Source organism: Triticum urartu, chromosome 5, assembly GCF_003073215.2.
Source record: "Triticum urartu cultivar G1812 chromosome 5, Tu2.1, whole genome shotgun sequence".
Lineage (NCBI taxonomy): Eukaryota > Viridiplantae > Streptophyta > Magnoliopsida > Poales > Poaceae > Triticum > Triticum urartu.
In genome coordinates this window covers 514,321,422-514,340,198 of record NC_053026.1, presented here as the reverse complement: position 1 = coordinate 514,340,198, position 18,777 = coordinate 514,321,422, and positions in this window count along the sequence as shown.

The following is an 18,777-nucleotide window of genomic DNA, read 5'->3' as shown; positions in this document are numbered from 1 at the left end:
AATGAGAATTTTACACGTGGCAAATCCACGTTGGTCCGGGCTGTTAACGGGTTATCGGATCCAAAACCGGACCCGATAGCTTAACAGCGACCCGTTAAAGTGGATGACACGTGTCGATTACCCGCTTGACGAAAGCACTACCATGACGCGCCATTTATCGTCATGGAAGTGGACACTTCCTTGATAATAATTTTGGTAATGTTATGGAACACTTCTACAACAGCACATGTACGACTATCTTGATTCTATCATAAAATCGACATGGATGTACATGCATGACAGAAAACGTGACCGACTATGAGAGACATGTATCATCACGGAAGTGTATTTTTTTTGTAGTGTCTTGGGGTTGGAGTCATCAACTTAACTCTCACAACTCCCATGTAATTCACTCAACCAACCCTGTCTACTAAGCATAGAAAAATAACCGTTACCGGGCATTGGTTACATGGGGATTTGGGTTCAACCTACCACATGATACTACTCAAGAACATAACTCAAATTCACCTGCTTGCATGCATGGTGGGGAGGGTAATAACTAATGCAATAAAAATCATAGGTAATAAAATACATGATCAAATGACCTGCCTCGGTGACAGTATTCAAACTCTAACAATTCGTAATAACAAGCTTCGCACTGCGGGTAATCTATCGAAACAAGAAAGACATACATAAGCGTACATTCGTAGAAGCAATACTACAACATCAAGTAAAACTAATAATTACACAAACATTGAAGCACAGAAAGAAAACCAAAAACAAAACCAAAAAAAACACTAAAACTCAATGCAAAGTCTTACTACGAGTAAACCAAGCTATAAATAATTTTTCTACCACTAACAAATTTTAAGACAAAAAAATAAAGTTTTTATTAAATAAATAAAATAAAAACAACAAAGAAATTTTATGCAAAAATAATCAACTTAAAATCATTTTTGAATCCCCGATGATGCTCAGAACAAGTTTTCTAATAAGCTAAAAAAAATAAAATACTTAATATATATTGTTACTACAAATAAAATTACTACAGATAAATTAGTAGAAACTAAAAAGAATATGTCAAAAATAACAAAAGAAAACAATTTAAAGCAATTAAAGTTAAAAGAAATACACAAAGCCTATAAAATACTAAAACAATACTATTTTGATTAAAACATAAATTTAAAGAATCCTACAATTTTCAAATTAATTCATGCTAATAAACAATGTCACAAAGAATTAGTAGCAAAAAGAATCACCCAAAAATAATAACCCTAGCTCAAAATATAGCGAAACTCGTGATTTGAGCAAATTCATGCAAATTCAAATTCAAAATTTTCAAACATAGTCAAACTTAGTATCTGTAGAAACATCATAAAATTTCTAACCTAATTCAAAAAGAATCACCTAAAATCCTACCTAGCGGATAAGGCTACATGGCAGAGCCCTATTGGATGAGGCTAGTGAATGAACGACACTACCGGGTGGACGCCCGAGCCCTAGCAGAAAACGATTCGCACTACAAAAAACTAGTCCTAATGTAGTTCGTTGGATCTAAATCCTACGGTGGAAGGTGGTGGTAGCGCTTACAACAGGGAGGGAGGAGGTCCTGTTGAATATATGGTTTGGTGCATGCATATTGTATAGCCTGGCCCACCTCCTAGTCATTGTATATTTGAGGTTGTGGCCCACCTTGTACTTCATATATACGTGTGCTTTGCACCATCAATACATCGTGAATCATTGCCAAACTCTCGTTTCCAACATGGTATCGTACATAAGATCCTAACCCTAACCATGTGCTGCCGCCGCGATCTCATCGCCGCCGCCGCTGCCCAACACCACCTCCGCCGCCACCCCCCGCCGCCGTCGCCACCGTGTACCCCACGCCGCCGCGATCGCCGCCCCGTATGCGCCGCCGCCCCGCTTCCGCCCACCCAACCCGCTGCGCCGACCTTCGGCCGCGCCGCCTCCCATCCTCCGTGCCGCTTCTCACATGACGTCGCCGCCCTCGTCTGCCCATGGCCTCCCCTGGCTCCTCCGGCACCACCCGCAGCCGCCGCACCAATACGTTCGACGGCCCCGATCCCGTCTTCATACGCGACCTCAACATCCTCGCTCGGGTTCTCGTCGTCCTCGACCAACTCACCTCCACCTAATATGTATGGAAGATGTACTTCTCCCTTGTGTTCCGGGAGTACAACATCCGGGATCACATGGATGGCACCGTGGATTCCCGCTACATGGAGGACGATGAGGAGTAGATGTCCATCGACACCACCCTCATTCGTTGGTTGTACACCACCATCTCGAAGGACCTCTTCCACACGGTGGAATCCGCCGACGATGATGCTCACGTTGTTTGGACCAAGCTCAACGGCCTCTTCACCGACAACGCACTCCAATGCAAGGTTTTCTTGCACGGCGAGTTTTTTGGGTGCCAGCAGCTTGACTCGTCTATCGATGATTACTGCATGCGCCTCAAGAAGCTTGTTGATGACCTCCGTGACCTTGGTGAGAAGGTCTCCGACGAGCTCCTCCTCAGCACCCTCATCGCCGGCCTGAGCGACGAGTTTGGGAACGCCGCCTCCAACAACCCCCTCATCACCAACCCGACGTTCCCCAAGTTCGTCGCCTACCTGAACTTGGAGGAGAAGCGGATGTTGATGTCACGCGCCCGGGCCACCCACACCGCCCTCACCGCCGGTACTCACGGCGGTGCGCCGCCCTCCGCCTTGTCAAGGCCAGACCCGGGCCCCTTCCCGGCGCCGCCGCCACCCGTGTTCCCCTCCCGCAGCCGCAGCCAGCTCCTCTGCCGCCTCCTGTCGAGCAGCAGCAGCAGCGCCGCGGGGGCCGCCGTGGCCGAGGCGGCTGCAAATATCAGCAACTAGCTGCGCCTGGCGGGGCGCCGCGCCAGCAGCAGCCGCAGCTCCCCCCGGCAGCCTGGCAGGCCGCCAAAACCCCTGGACCGGGGTTGTGCACACATATTCCATGCCTATACTGCGTGCGCCCGCTCCGGGCCTCTTCGGCGCCCGCCCGGCCGCTCATCAGGCGCTTCACGCGGCCCCTCAGGCATACCAGCCCGTGCCGCTCTACGGCCCCTCTGCGGCCTATGGGCTGCCTCCGGCCGGTGGGTTTGTGGCGCCCCCGCCTCAGCAGGCGCCGTCCGCCCCGGCTCTCCCACCGGCGCTCCTCACGGCCCTCCACACCGCCCCCACGTTGGAGCAGTACACTGGTGGTGGCGATTGGTATATCGACACCGGAGCTACGGCTCACATGGCCACCAACCCCGGTAACCTTCTCACCGCCTACCCCGTTCACACCGCTGCTCGCGTTATCGTGGGTGATGGTTCTTCCAAGCCTATTACTCATGTCGGCCATGCTGTTTTTCCTTCTAACTCCATGCCATTATATCTTTCTAATGTTCTTGTCTCTCTTGACATCATTAAAAATCCTGTTTCCATTCGTTCTCTTACACGTGATAATACTATTATCGTTGAGTTTGACATGTTTAGCTTTTCTGTTAAGGATGCCCATACCCAGATGGTGCTCCACTGATGTGACAGCCCTGACGAGCTCTACCCGGTCCACTCCTCTACCTCCTCCGTCGCTGCACTCATGGCGCTTTCCACCGGAGTGGACCTTTGGCATGCTCATCTCGATCATCCCAACACCGCCACCCTTCGTCATATTCTCCGGAGTTTTTCCTTCACGCGTAATAAGATCGACGATCACACTTGTCATGCATGTCGTCTCGGCAAACATGTTCGTCTTACTTTTAGCAATTCCTCGCATGTTGCATCATACCAATTTGAGTTAATTCATAGTCATGTTTGGACCTCTCCTGTTGCAAGTAACACAGGCTATCTTTATTACCTTGTCATACTTGACGATTGTTTGCACTATGTGTGGACCTTCCCATTGCGGCGAAAGTCGGCCTCGGTTGCCACTATCATTGCTTTTTACTCCAATATCTCCACGCAGTTTCGACATCCCATTCATGCGTTGCAAACAGACAACGGGAAGGAGTTCAATAACCTTGCGATCCGCAACCTTCTCGCCTCACACAGCATGATCTTTTGTCTCACTTGTCCGTACACTTTGCAACAAAACGGCCGCGTTGAGCATGTGCTTCGCACTCTCAATGATTGCGTTCGCACCCTCCTCTTTCACGCCAACGTGCCACCATGTTTTTCTCCCGAGGCGCTCGCCACCGCATCACTACTCATTAACATTCGTCCTTGTCGCCCTCGCGGGAATTTTGCACCTCATCACCTCTTGTTTGGCACGCCACCTTCCTATGTTGAGCTCCGCATTTTCGGTTGCCTGTGCTACCCCAGCATCGCTTCCACTGCTCCTCCTAAGCTCGCCCCTCGGTTTGTGGCCTGCATCTTTCTCGGCTACCCCCCAACACCAAAGGCTACCGCTGCTATGATCCTATCTCACATCGGGTGATCACTTCACGACACGTTTACTTTGATGAGATGGTTTTTCCGTTTCAGCAGGTACCTTCGGATTTTGCGGCTTTGCCCGCTCCCGATGACGGCCGTTCCCGTGCCTCTCTTGGGCCGCCTCACGGCTTTGAGGGTGCCCCCCACGCCACGTGTCGAGTTTCTCCCCGGTTGGCTGCCCTAGGGGCTGCACCTCCCTCAGCGCCCGCGACGCCCCTGGTGTCCCCGGCCTCGACCACTTCGACGGCCTCGCCCGCTGCTGCCTCACCCGCGGGAGTGTCGCCCGCCGCCTCGCCGGTGGCCTCGCCTGCGGCCTAACCGGCGGCCTCACCCGCGGCGGTCTCGGAGGAGGTGGGCTCTTCTTCGTCGTCGCCCGTCTCCACTCCGGACCCGCTGCCCCGCCCGATGACTCGCTCTCAGGCTGGCACTCTCCAACCGAGCGCGCGGTACCCCAGCGATGACTACCTTCTCGCTGCTTCCGTCTCTGAGCCGTCTCCTCTCCCGTCGTCAGCTCGAGCCGCCCTTCGAGATCCTCATTGGCTCGCTGCGATGCAGGAAGAGTTCGACGCGCTCCAGCGGAACCGTACCTGGCAGCTCGTCCCTCGGCCGCCCCGTGCCAACATCATCACGGGAAAGTGGGTCTTTCGGCACAAGACTCGTCCGGATGGTCCTCTCGAGCGCTATAAAGCTCGCTGGGTGATTCGGGTTTTTCGGCAACGCGCGGCGTTGACTTCACCGACACATTTGCCCCGGTTGTTAAACCGGGCACGATCTGCGCTGTGCTCCAACTAGCCGTGTCCAGAGCTTGGCCTGTGCATCAGTTGGACGTGTCCAACGCCTTCTTGCATGGCCACCTGGCTGAGTAAGTGTTATGTGAGCAGCCCACCGGCTTCGTCGGTGCCACGCATCCAGATCATGTGTGCTTGCTCTCCCGTTCTCTCTACAGATTAAAGCAGGCACCTCGGGCCTAGTACCAGCGCATTGCCGCCTTCCTGCAAACGCTCGGATTTACATCGACTCGTTCCGATGCGTCCCTCTTTGTGTATCATCACGGAGTTGATACGGCCTACTTGCTGTTGTACATCGATGACATCATTCTGACGGCATCCACCGTCGCGCTCCTTCAGCGGCTCACTGCTCGTCTTCGTGATGAGTTTGCCCTGAAGGACTTGGGACCTCTGCATTACTTCCTTGGCATTGAGGTCGTTCGGCGACCAGATGGGCTCTTCCTGCATCAGCAGCGCTATGCCCATGAGCTTCTCGACCGAGCTGGCATGTTTAACTGCAAGCCTTCTCCCAAGCCCGTCGACACCAAGGCCAAGGTTTCCGCTTTGGAGGGTTCGCCTGCATCTGTTGCAGCATTCTACCGCTCCATTGTGGGCGCCTTGCAGTACCTGACTCTGACGCGCCCCGACTTGCAGTATGCTGTTCAGCAGGTCTGTATTCACATGCATGCTTCGCGTGACTCTCACTGGACTCTGGTGAAGCGTATCCTCTGATACATACGTGGCAGCAAGTCCTTGGGACTTACGCTGACAGCCTCCGCCTCCACCGACGTTGTCGCCTACTCTGATGCAGACTGGGCCGGCTGCCCGGACACACGGCACTCCACCTCGGGGTACTGCGTCTAGCTTGGGCCGTCCCTTATCTCTTTGTCCTTGAAGCGACAGCCCACCGTCTCCCGCTCTAGTGTCGAGGCTGTGTATCAAGCAGTGGCTAACGCCGTTGCTGAATGCTCTTGGCTCCGTCAGCTGCTCCAGGAGTTGCTTTGTGATGTTCACAAGGCCACGCTCGTCTACTGCGACAACGTCTTCTCCGTCTACCTCTCCGCCAACTAGGTCTACCATCGCCGAATGAAACATATTGAGCTCGATATACACTTCGTTCGTGAGCAGGTGGCTCTTGGGCGCATCTGGGTCCTCCAAGTCCCAACGGCGCAGTAGTTCGCCGACGCCATGACAAAAGGATTGCCTACTTCTATCTTCGAGGAGTTCAGGTCCAGTCTTTGCGTCTCCCATGACGCTTCGACTGCGGGGGGGGGGGGTGTTGAATATATGGTTTTGTGCATGTATATTGTATAGCCTGGCCCACCTCCTAGTCATTGTATAGTTGAGGTTGCGTCCCACCTTGTAGTCCATATATACATGTGCTTTGCACCGATCAATACATCGTGAAGCATTGCCAAACTCTCGTTTCCAACAGGTCCAATGAGTTCCGAGGTGGCAACGGTCGTCGGGCGGTGTCTCCTCTGGGTCCCGAGCTCCAGGAAGTTGCTCCCAAGATGTGGACGACAGCGACGCATAGCTGGGTTGTGGCGGTAGGGGTCGACATTGGCTAATGGCGGCAGAACGGGTGATGGCATGTGGTGGTAGCAGTGAACTATGACGAGGAATTTGCGGTGGCAGTGGTAGACGGCGAGGTGGGGATCAAGGGGGAACTGGTCCAGGTGGGGTACCCTTTATAGTGGTGGCCTCGGGCACGTTCAAAAGGCATGGCATCGATGCGTTGGTCCGATCCGGCGAGGAACCACAGTGTGGAGAAGGAGATCGAAGAGAGAAAGGAAGGCGAGCGCGCCAGTGGGGGGATTGGGCAGTGGGTCTGGGTGCTCAGTGAGAGCGAGGAGGGAAGATCTGATCGGACGCCTGATACGTCTCCAACGTATCTATAATTTTTGATTGCTCCATGCTATATTATCTACTGTTTTAAACATTATTGGGCTTTATTATCCACTTTTAAATTATTTTTGGGACTAACCTATTAACCGGAGGCCCAACCCAGAATTGCTGTTTTTTTGCCTGTTTTAGGGTTTCAAAGAAAAGGAATATCAAATGGAGTCCAAACGGAATGAAACCTTCGGAAACGTGATTTTCTCATCAGATAAGATCTAGGAGACTTGGACCCTCCGTCAAGAAAGCTACGAGGTGGTCATGAGGGTAGGGGGCGCCCCCCTCCCTAGGGCGTGCCCCCTGCCTCGTGGGCCCCTCGAAGCTCCACCGACGTACTTCTTCCTCCTATATATACCCACGTACCCCAAACGATCGGGGGCGGAGCCAAAAACCTAATTCCACCGCCGCAACTTTTTGTATCCACGAGATCCCATCTTGGGGCCTGTTCCGGAGCTCCGCCGGAGGGGGCATCGATCACGGAGGGCTTCTACAGCATCATCGAAGCCCCTCCGATGAAGTGTGAGTAGTTTTACTTCAGATCTACGGGTCCATAGCTAGTAGCTAGATGGCTTCTTCTCTCTTTTTGGATCTCAATACAATGTTCTCCCCCTCTCTTGTGGAGATCTATTCGATGTAAGCTTCGTTTTGCAGTGTGTTTGTTGAGACCGATGAATTGTGGGTTTATGATCAAGTCTATCTATGAATAATATTTGAATCTTCTCTGAATTCTTTTATGTATGATTGGTTATCTTTGCAAGTCTCTTCGAATTGTCAGTTTGGTTTGGCCTACTAGATTGGTTGTTCTTGCCATGGGAGAAGTGCTTAGCTTTGGGTTCAATCCTGCGGTATCCTTTCCCAGTGACAGAAGGGGCAGCAAGGCACGTATTGTATTGTTGCCATCGAGGATAAAAAGATTGGGTTTTTATCATATTGCATGAAATTATCCCTCTACATCATGTCATCTTGTTAAGGCGTTACTCTGTTTTTAACTTAATACTCTAGATACATGCTGGATAGCGGTCGATGAGTGGAGTAATAGTAGTAGATGCAGAATCGTTTCGGTCTACTTGTCTCGGACGTGATGCCTATATACATGATCATACCTAGATATTCTCATAACTATGCTCAATTCTGTCAATTGCTCAACAGTAATTTGTTCACCCATAGTAGAATACTTATGCTCTTGAGAGAAGCCACTAGTGAAACCTATGGCCCCCGGGTCTCTTTCTCATCATATCAATTTCCATCACTTTATTATTGCTTGCTTTTACTTTATTTACTTTGCATCTTTATACCAAAAATATTATTTATCATCTCTATCAGATCTCACTTTCGTAAGTGACCGTGAAGGGATTGACAAGCCCTAAGCGCATTGGTTGCGTTGAGCTATTGTTTTTGTGTAGGTACAAGGGACTCGAGCATAGCCTCCTACTGGATTGATACCTTGGTTCTCAAAAACTGTGGGAAATACTTACGCTACTTTGCTGCATCATCCCTTCCTCTTCGGGGAAATCCAACGCAGTGCTCAAGAGGTAGCAATGCCCAATCCGGATATGATTCGGTGCCGGAGGTGTATCTAGGCCGGATCAAATGCGGTGGGTCAACTCGCACTGTTTCCTATTTAACCCAATTTTCCTATTTTGAATTTCCGACAGAAATGAAAAAATAAAATGGAGAAAAAGAAAATATTTTATGTAGACAATATACATATATATCAAAATGACCAGAAAAATAAATCCTAAATGAGGAACTATTTTTCAGAGGCAAAACAAAACGTTTACAAAATAATCTTTTTTAAAATTCCAAATAAACTCAAACTTGAATTTCATTTCTTTCGACATTATTTTCTTCTTACTTTTGGGATGTTATATTACCTCCTCTCATACTTTTTGAGCAAAATATATTGTCAGTAATTGTTTGAAAATAATTCAATTGCTAGTTTGAAATGAATACAAATTCAAACAGAAAACTCAAATGCCTTTGAAATATCAAATTCCACCACAATTCAAACAAAATGCAATAGATGCTTAGCTATAATTGTAAAACATTCCAAATTTGGGATGTTACATGTTTTTTTGTAGTGCATCATTCTCCTAATGATGTGATCTCATTATCAAATAACAACTCATGTCTATGGTTAAGAAACTTTAACCATCTTTGCTGAACGAGAAAGTCTAGTAGAGGCTAACTAGGGAGACGGTGTTGTTTATATATCCACACATGTATTTAAGTTTCTGATCAATACAATTATAGCATGAATAATAAACATTTATCATGAACAAGGGAATATGATATTAACTAATTTATTATTTCCTTTAGGCCATATTACCAAGAATATAAGCCGGGGTTGGGCTCATCGACAGACATATTATAATTCCTTGGTATTCACGTATACTTTGTGCACCCTCCAATTGCAATATACACGAGCAGGAGTAGGGTATTACCTTGATGTGAGGGCCCGAGCCTACCTAAATACATTCTAACAAATTAACCTTTGGTTTGCCTTGTACCACTTATGGAATTATCGAAATGCTCATCATCACAGTTATCCCAACCCATTGACAAACTAAGCCATGCCATGAAGCAGATATGTAGATATGGTAGGAATCTACTCTATGTGTTTCTTTATTTTCTTCTACAAGCTAGAACCAACCTTCCAAGGGAAAATATATAACCTACTTCACACGAGCCGACTGAACTTTGTGGTGGAACTGAAAACATGCATGCATTGTGAGTGCGCTCAATCTGAAGTTCTGAACTAGAATTACAAACAAAAGGTGTCATCTTGCACCAACTATCGCAAACTCATTACGAACATGAACTATCATATTTGTAGGATCACATTTCGATACATGTGAGTAGTATAATATATATTTATATGCAGTTTAGCTAGTTCTCTCAGATTATAACCTCACGGCTTGGTGTAAAAGGAATGAACCACGTAGAGGCAAGATGTGTATCTCTCTCGTGGCTAGTTACTTGCATTGTCTCCCACCCCAGATGCACATGGAAGCTATCTTCTTCTAGATTATCCCCCCGCGGGAGGTGCCCTTTTCTCTGATCCAGCGGTTGGATTGACCACATTCCATCATGTCGCGTGCAAGAAGTTGGACTTGCCTGAATCGACCAAACTAATGTGACGAGGCAAGGTTGTATTCGAAGAACACGCTTGTCATTAGATGAAGAGACTCGGCACTCCGGCCCTCCATCATATCTACTGATGTATAGTTCTCTGTGCACACGGCAAGAATTTTTGCAGGAAATTGAACTCCCAGACCAGTGAGATGCACCTCAGCGTTACCAGAATCAAATAAACAATATACCAAATTACCTGAATCGTTCAATCAAGATTTTTGCGAATCAGACTCGCATGTGCCTAGGAGTAATTAATTGCCAAAGTTGAATAAACATAGGCATCGACCAGTCATGCAGCGGCGGACAGAGTCGTGAGCTATGAAGCCACAACCATGGTTAGAGCTGATCTGATCCTCTTTGCGAGGGAGACCATCCATCTACAAAGATGACCAGTTAGCTGGGATCCCGCCTCGCCAGCTAGCAACACAGTATGATAAAAACAAAAGCAATTCATCTCAGAGTTCACAAGCCACCATGGATGGATCAAGCCCCAAGCCCCCAACCAACAAGTAATTCTTATTACAAAGATAAGATTTGACAGCGAGAAAGATAATGATAGCGCCTTCGATCGCCTCTTGGTAAGAGGAAGGAGAGGACTACAAGCTCAACCTACAAGCAATCCCCTGGAAATCACATGAATTACAAGAATGTCCCTCTCCTCTCTCATCTCTCCTCGTCTATTCCCTCTTCGTCTTCTTCTTCTGGGTGCTATCGATGTGCCCGCCAATTGGCTCCGTCGCAGCGTAGATCTCGTTGATCAGGCGGTAGCGCTTCACCCTCCGCTGCCTCCCGGCCACCTCGTGCTCCTCATCTTCCTCCCAATCCTCGGAATCGCCAAGAATTATTGCGCCAGGACCTGGCGGCACTGGCGTGGCCTTCGCGGAGTGCGGAGGAGAGGAGGACTGACCTGAGAGCGCCATGCAGGGGGAGACGGGGAGGACGCGTGGGGTGCCCATGGGCACGTTACTCTCGCTAAGGCGAATGAGCTGCTCGGCCGCTTCCAGCTCGAGCGCCGTGAATTCCTCCACCTCTGCTGGCGTCGCCGCCCTGGACTTCTTCCTCTTGGGCTTCGGCTCCATCTTCCCCTTCGCAAGTTGTACCTTGCACTGTAAGTTTTTCATGGGAGATTTGTGTGGGTGGGTTGCCATGGACGCGCGCGTTCGCAAATTTCGCCTCCACTCTCTCTTCTAGTCTTTTCTTTGGTTGTTCCCCTTCTCCTTTTCCACTTGTTTTCTGAGAGATAGGGGCTTGGCTTTTATTTCTATATTTTCCCTTGTATTTTTGGCAATGTTTCAATTATTTCCCTAGGTAGTTTCCCATTAATGACATAGCCCGGAATCGATTTGGCATGACAACCGTTTCACGCGTAATTACCATTATCTTATAATCCAACGCAAATACGCATCACCGTGTGGACGCATGTCACATTGTGAGTTGTCTGGTTAATCAAACGTGGAACACGTCTAATTGGCTTTGTCCAACGAATTGTTGGGTCAGGGAACCGTCGACGTGTGGCGCTAGAGGTCCTCGGATGTTGTATGTTCATGCTATAGATTTCCCTACCATAGTTATTTCCTATCATGATATATGGTATGTAACTTATTTCAGGCCTGGTTTCACACTCGTTGTAACCGTTCCACATTCACATGGCTAGGTATACACATAGTTTAGATTACATTATATAGATAATCCTTGTTACCATTGCATATTCATACTATATACACTTGTTGTTACAATTGCATATTTCTCTATGTCCCCTTGCTCTTTTGGGCACACCAATATAGCACGAAATAGATTTGGCCTGACCAAGGTTTTACACGTGTATTACCATTGAGTCTTAATCCAACACGAACGCATTGCCATGTAGAATGTTGGTCTGCGGCACATCCTGGTCGTCTATCAATCTTGGGCGAATCGTGTCTAGTCGGCTATGTCCAATTCCTCTAAGGATTGCCATTAGCATGTTGCACTCGACGTTCTAACATGTTGTACGTATACGCCACATATTCCCATATTACATTACTTTTGGTTACAGTTGTGGACTGTAACTTGTTCTTGGTAATACTTCCTTCTTTCCAGATGAGTCGGGCTCGAAAGAAGTCCATTCTCTTCTTGACCTCTACTAGCATATCACAAAGGTATTTCTACTTTCATGCCCCTGATTACTTAGTTTTGCCCCACCCAACTAATATTCCTCACTTTTCCCCTCCTCTACTCATCCCACACTAACAAATGCCCAAAACAGAGCCTTGTCACCAGGTCAAAGTTGTTGACCATTACCTGGCCCAGATACTGACTAGTGGGACAATCCGGGGCCCACCTGTCAGTGTTGGTTTATTGGCAAAAATGGTGGCATATAATGCCGCCCGAGGGAGTCAAACTCAAGAATCATCGTCGAATATGCACCGTACGAGCCATTTCAGTTGTGTGCCTGCTACTTCTTGAGCTTGCGTTGTTTTTTCCCTTGAAGAGGAAAGGGAGATGCAGCAAAGTTGATATAAGTATTTCCCTCAGTTAGAGAACCAAGGTATCAATCCAGTAGGAGAGAACGCACAAATCACCAATACTTGCACAAACAATCAAACAACTTGCACCCAACACGATAAAGGGGTTGCCAATCCCTTCGCGGTTACTTGCAAAAGTGAGATCTGATAAAGATAGATGAAACTAAACAGACTGTAAAGTAAATAATTTTGGTATTTTTGGTTTATAGATCAAAAATTAAAAGATTGCAAAATAGTATATTGGAAAATAATAATGTAGGTCAGAAACTTATATGATGGAAAATAGACCCGGGGCCATAGGTTTCACTAGAGGCTTCTCTCATGATAGCAAATAATACTATGGGTGAACAAATTACTGTCGAGCAGTTGATAGAAAAGCGCAAAGTTATGACGATATCTAAATCAATGATTATGAAATATAAGCATCACGTCCGTGTCAAGTAGACCAAAACAATTTTGCATCTACAACTATTACTCCACACATCGATCGACTCCTGCCTGCATCAAAGTATTAAGTTCATGAAGAACAGAGTAATGCATTAAGTAAGATGACATGATGTAGAGGAATTAACTCAAGCAATACGATGAAAACCCCATCTTTTTATCCTCGATGGTAACAATAAAATACGAGCCTTGCTGCCCCTACTGTCACTGGGAAAGGACACCGCAAGATTGAACACAAAGCTAAGCACTTCTCTCATTGCAAGAAAAACCATTCTAGTTGGCCAAACCAAACCGATAGTTGGAAGAGAATTACAAAGATATCAAATCATGCATAAAAGAATTCATACAAGATTGAAATAATATTCATAGATAAGCTGATCATAAATCCACAATTCATCGATCTCGGCAAACACACCGCAAAAGAGTATTACATCGGATAGATCTCCAAGAACATCGAGGATAACATGGTATTGAGAATCAAAGAGAGAGAAGAAGCCATCTAGCTACTAGCTATGGACCCGTAGGTCTGTGGTAAACTACTCACGCTTCATCAGAAGGGCAATAGAGTTGATGTAGAAGCCCTCCGTGATCGAATCCCCCTTCGGCAGGGTTCCGGAAAAGGTCCCTAGGAGGGTTCTCACGGGTATAGAAGGTTGCGGCGGTGGAAAAGTGTTTTCGTGGATGCCTCTGGTGGTTTGGAAATATATGTGAATATATATAGGCAAAAGAATTAGGTCAGGGGAGTCACGGGGGGCCCACAAGACAGGGGGGCGTGCCCTCCACCCTTGTGGCGGCCTCGTGGCTCCTCTGACTTCATCTCCAAGTCTCCTGGGTGTCTTCTAGTCCAAGAAAAATCATCGCGAAGGTTCTGTTCCGTTTGGTATTTCTTTTCTGCGAAACTCAAAAACAAGGAAAAAAACAGAAACTGGCACTGGGCTCTAGGTTGATAGGTTAGTCCTGAAAATAATATAAAATAGCATATAAATGCATATAAAACATCCAAAACAATTAATATAATAGCATGGAACAATAAAAAATTATAGATATGTTGAAGACGTATCGGTGCCCATATGTGCCGAGGGCAGAGCCATAACCTTTCTGTCAGGACCCCGATCCTAAGTCACACTGATCTAGCATAAGACACATCATATCACTTTGTGGCCTCACACATGGTAACCCATGACTGTCACCTTTACCGTGGTTGGGACCATTTGCGTCTTTAGACTCACCTATAATATTGTGATGCTAGCATCCATATGCCAGAGAACCCGGGCCGAGATGACTAGTCATAAACCAAGGTGGCACAAACGTACATGGATAGGATTACGTAACCCAGAATGCACGTGTCGGTTAATAGTGAGTGTAACCAAGTCGTAGCAAAGCTACAAGGACTTTAGTAAACACCGCCTGACATTTCCCTACAGGGACAGACACAAGAGCAAAGAAGGATACATGCCGGTCAATCCATGTGTTTCGGAGCAGTAGTGAACTACCATGGCTTAATGGAAGCACTAGGAGGCATTTCCCCATAGGGAAGGCTACCAAGGCAGTTAACAAGGTGGCGAATCCCACACATACCAGTGCATTTCAAAACATACACACAATACGCACGATATGTGTAAATAGAACATAGCATCACAACATAACTCTACGACTCAAAGTATTTATTTGAAAGGCTCCGAGGAACGATACATAACATGACATTACAAACATGGGTCTCATGACCCTACATACAAAGTCATACAAGTAACAAGTGAAAGCATAACATTTCTGAGTACAGAAAACTAAAAAGAGGGAAGGCTAGAAGGCGTGTCTATCTACAAGACCCTCTATAACGCCCACAATGCGGCTATATCACCCATGTGTCGAGGCACGACTTAGAGGCATAACTGCATGGTGGTTTGTCGCAAGAGGGGTAATCTTCACACAATCCCATGTACGGAATAAGAAAGAGATAAATAGTTGGCTTACAATCGCCACTTCACACAAATAATAAGTTAAACATACATCATCCAGAGTACAATCAAGGTCCGACTACAGAACCAAAATAAAAGAAGACAACCCCAAATGCTAGATCCCCGATCGTCCCAACTGGGCACCACTACTGATCATCCGGAAAAGACACATAACAATGACCAAGATCTTCATCTAGCTCCCACTTGAGCTCAGTTGCGTCACCTGCACTGGTATCATCGACACTTGCAACTGTTTGGAAGTATCTGTGAGCCACGAGGACTCAACAATCTAACACCCGCGAGATCAAGACTATTTAAGCTTATGGGTAGGATAAGGTCATGAGGTGGAGCTGCAGCAAGCGCTAAGCAATATATGGTGGCTAACAAACTCAAATAAGAGTAAGATGAGAAGCTATGCAACGGTCGAAAGCTATAAATGATCAAGAAGTGATGCTGAAACTACTTACGTTCAAACATAACACAAGACCGTGTTCACTCCGCCGAAAAGAGACCATCACGGCTTCACACGCAGTTGATTCATTTTAATTAAGTCAAGTGTCAAGTTACCTACAACCGGATATTAACAAATTCCCATCTGCCACATAACCGCGGGCATGACTCTCGAAAGTTTATACCCTGCAGGGGTGTCCCAACTTAGCCCATCACAAGCTCTCATGGCCAACGAAGGATATTCCTTCTCCCGGAAAGACCCGATCAGTCTCGGAATCCCGATTACAGCACATTTCGACAATGGTAAAACAAGACCATCAAGACCACCCGACTATGCCGACAAATCCCGATAGGAGTTGCACATATCTCGTTCTCAGGGCACACCGGATGAGCAATCCGTACAACTAAAACGAGCCATCAAGTTTCCCCGAGGTGGCGCTGCAAAGGGATCTAGTTCGGACCAACAGTCAGAGGAGCACTCGCCCAGGGGGTAAAATAAGATGACCGTCGGGGGTTCGGGTGGCTGCTCACATCGGGATGAGGCCCACTCGGGGGATAGGCTTGGCAGGCCGGGCGCCGCTGGGCCTGGCAGCTGGGCCGGTGCCATGTGTCCCAGGCAGGGGGGTAGAGCGCTTGGCATCATCCTCCCGATGTGGGATGAGGCCGACGACGGCTCCGGCGATGGGGTTGATAGAGGGAGGACTGGAACGGGTGCAGGGAGTGGATCTGTGGCGGAGGATGCCGGATCCGGTCATTTGGGGCCCGATCCGGGCAACGGCGGCGGTTGCAGAGCTCGGGGCGGCGCGAGCTCGAGCTTCGGGTGGCAGCCGACGACGAGGAGCACGGCTGGTGGCGTGCGGCATCCTGTAGGGGCATGGGGAAGGGCATGAGCGCCAAGGAAACAGAGGGAGGAGGAGGCATGGTGGTGCTCATCTATGGCGGGGGGAGGGATCTCGGCGGCGTGCCGGCGAGGCAGAGCGGGCGGCGGCGCGGGCGCTCGGGAGGAGGAGGAGCTGCGGGAGGCATGGAACGGGATCCGGGCGGCGGTGGCGGGCGACTTCGGGCCTGGTGCGGCCCGGGTCCGACTGCGGATGGGCCTCGCGGGCCTGGCGCGGTGGATCAGAGACAGGGAGGCAACATGGCCGCGCGCCATTGGCTGGAGGCGGCGGCGCGGCGAATCGGAGCTCGCCAAGTGGCGGGGACGTCGTGGCTAGCGTAGGAATTCGAGGAGAAGGTGGCTGGCGGCTGCGGGGATCCCGAGGGGGAGGCTAGAAGTAGGTGGAGGGGGGTTAGGGTTCCAAAAATGGAAGGGGAAGGTATATATACATGGACACAGGGACTAGGTTAGGGGGATTTGGGGGATTCCAGAGCCCTCCGATCGTGATCCGATGGCTCCGGTCGGAGGGGAGGGGTTAGACGGGCTAGGTGGGCTATGAAGAGTGCGATGGGATGAGAGGAGAGAAGAGAAGGCAGCCCGGCAACGGTTTCTGGAGACCAAAAACGTCCGACGTGTGACCGGCTATAGTAATGCTTTATGTTTAACGGTTGGGCTATCAAACGAGCTCTGAATGCGACGAAATTTGGCAGGCGATCTATCTACACTATAATAAGACAGCACACCATCTTTCAACCCATTCCGAGAACATTCTCCGGCCACTTATAAACTACTATTTCGGACGTGCAACGGGCGCGTGCGAGTGTGCCTGGGCTCAGAACGGACAACGGAGAAAACTGGGGGACCTGGACGGATGCAAGTTTTGAAAACATGATAATGCAATGCACATGATGACATGGCAAGATGCAACACGTGAGAAAATGACAAGGCAACAATAGCGAATAACTGGAAGACACCTGGCGCATCGGACTCGGGGCATCACAACACTCCACCACTACAAGAGGATCTCGACCCGAGATCCTAGGAATGGCACCGGAGATTAGCGGAAAAGGAGGAGGAGAGGTAAAACTAAGTTGCTTCTTTGACAAATGAGTGAAACAAAAGAACCTTGAGAGGTTGAACAAATTGGAAGAAAGAATGCAACGAAGATGAACAAAGTTGAAAACACTCCGTTAGAAAAGAGGAACAAGGAATATTACTAGAACCTTGTAGGTTGAAAGACATAAGAAAAGGGTTGCAATGGACAAGAAGTTCATGCAAGCACTCCAGTTGAAACGAGATGTACAAGGAACGATAAAGATCAATTACGACAACACTCCAGATGGAAATGGAAGGCAATAATATGAACTTGGCAAAATGAAAGAACTTTGATGAGACTCCAGTTAGAAGAGGAATGATAGACACAACACTCTGGTTAAAACAAGATAGAGAAAGAAAAAGAATGATAAAATTTGGAAAGCACTCCGACTGTAAATGGAAGGAATTGAACATGAACGTGGGAAGATTGGATGCTACTTGATGAAATCAACAACAGACTGCCTCCGGAACGATTGAAAGAATGGCACAAGGGGTAAGAAAGATTTCAGACAGCACTCCGGTTGAGAAGGGAGGCAAAACTTGACAAAATTAGAAGAACTTGAAAAGAGGGCACAACACTCCGGTTGAGTGCATAAGCAAATGAAAGAACATGATCTTTGACAAAAATGGGATGATGAATCAAACTGAGAAACATCACAATGCCTCCGGAACAAAAGAGTGGAATGAATAGAACGGAGAAGAAAATTCCGGCTTCTGCCACAAATGAGTTTGGAAGGCACCCTTCCAAGAAGGTTATAACGGAGTTGTTGGAAAAAACCAACAACGAAAACGAATAAGATTGTAGTGGGCTTTTAGAAAACATCTCAAAACTGAGGTGAAATTCTGCCATTAACGAGAAACAAAACAATTGCTTGCTTGAGATCAACGAAGAGATGGTAACTTCATTCACCGAGAGGATAGGAGAAAACTTGGATCATTGATAAGGACCAAAATAGCAACATTCCTTAGGGAAGGCTTTAGGTGAAATATAACCCAATAACTCCAACGAAGAGATTGATGGGTTGCAATGTAGCGACCAGACCTCAAATAGTCTGATCTCTGTGCATAAGTGTCATCCCTGGATCGGTAATGCTGGCACACACAATACTTGAAGGATTTATAAGAGAGTAGCAATCACACACTTATTACATCGAATGTCTCAAAAGAGAACATATTACAATATATGGCTTATGGCCACCTAAATACGATAACAGCAGAAGG